Below are 1,967 nucleotides of genomic sequence, written 5' to 3' on the forward strand. Positions count from 1 at the left end.
GAACGATGTATGGTACATACACACAATTGAAGGTTATGCAACAATAAAGGACAATGATGAATCTGTGAATCATCTCACAACATTGATGAATCTGGAGGATATTACGCTGAGTGAAATAAGTCAATCACCAAAGAGAAATATTGTGTGAGACCACCAGTATAAAAACTCATGAAAAGGTTTACACACAAAAAGAAACAATCTTTGATTATTATGAGGGAGAAGAGGGGTGGGAAAAGAAAAACACTAACCAGACAATAGATAAATGGTAACTCTGGTGAAGGGTAAGAAAGTACACAATTCTGGGGAAGTTAGCGCAACTTGACCAAGACAAGATCATAGAAGCTTCACAGACACATCTAAACTCCATGAGGGACTGAATTAATGGGCTGAGGCCTGTGGAACATAATCTTGGGGTACATCTAGTTCTATTGACATAATATAGTTTATAAAGTAAATGTTTTACATTTCACTTCTGTGAGTAACATCTGAGATCTGAAAAGCTTGTGAGTGACCATCTAATATACTCTGCTGGTCTCACCCTGTCTGGAGCAAGAGAGAATGAAGAAAACACATACAACGGAAAGATTAGTCCAGAGGACTAGAACAACTACCACAGCCTCCACCAGACTGATTTCAAGCACAGTTGATGGTAGCCAGCTACCACAACTAACTACTCTGACAGGGATCATAATAGATGGCACCAGACAGGGCTGCAGAAAAATGTAGAACAAAATATTAACTCATTAAAAAAAATTAGATTAAATAGACACACCAGCCCAGGGGCAAAGACAAGAAGGCAAGAGGCAAAAGGACAGCTAGTAACGGGGAACCTAAGTTCGAGAAGGGAAGAGTGTTGACATGTTGTCGGTTGGCAACCAAAGTCAGGAAAGAAAATGTAGGTTAACTTTTTGATGAGAAGCTACTTTGCTCTGCAGACCTTCATCTACAGTATAAGTAATAAATAAATATAAAAAGAGGAAAAAAACAAAGTTCAAAAAAATTTAAGAAAAATAAAACAAAATGTCATTTACTAATTTAAAAAAAAAAAACAACTTAGAATTGACAGAGTTTCGCACTTTTAAAAATCAAGCATCACTCCCACAGCTATTCACAGAAATGTATCTAGACTGGGAAATCATGTGAAATTAAATTAAATGTATGATACATGACTATAAAATAATGTGTCTGCTTTCAAAATAAACACAGTTAAGGTGTTGGCAAAGAATACTGAATATATCACGGACTGCCAAAATAAAGAACAAAACTGTCATGGAAGAAGTACGGCCAGAATTCTCCTTATGTGCAAGAATGGCAAGACTTTGTCTCACACACTTTGGACATGTTATCAGGAGGGATCAGTCCCTGGAGAAGGACATCATACTTAGTAAGTAGAGGGTCAGCAAAAAAGAAGACCCTCCGTAAGATGGATTGACACAGTGGCAGCAGCAATCGGCTCAAGGATTACAACAATTGTGAGAATGGCATAGGACCAGGCAGTGTTTAGTTCGTTATACATAGTGTTGCTATGAGTCAGAACTGACTCGACAGCACCTAAAAGCAGCAACAAATTCAACTTTACTTAATACATACTGAAGCTAATATTACTCTTAAAGTAAATAGGGTAAGTACTGATAAATAGAAAGAATATTTTAAGGAAAATACACTTTACTTCATCCATTTTATAAAATGACCTAACTCAAACTTGTGACCGCATCAGCAAATCCATTAACCCAACTCTCTATTAAAAAAATTCTGGTATACCACTTTACTGTGTGTCAGTCCTCTAAAAGGGAGATTTATGTATCCTTCCATATAGAATTGATTTGGGCCAAAAAAGATTTCGTGAGAGCACAATTTTCATATTTCCTGCATCAGCACACTCTCGGAGAATAGATAGTGGTCCAAGAGGGATGGTCCAAAATCTCCAAGAACCTGAATAAGGACTTTGGGAAATGGATCTTTTCATT

The sequence above is a fragment of the Trichechus manatus genome, unplaced genomic scaffold (genome assembly GCF_000243295.1).
Source record: "Trichechus manatus latirostris isolate Lorelei unplaced genomic scaffold, TriManLat1.0 scaffold00396, whole genome shotgun sequence".
Taxonomy (NCBI): domain Eukaryota; kingdom Metazoa; phylum Chordata; class Mammalia; order Sirenia; family Trichechidae; genus Trichechus; species Trichechus manatus.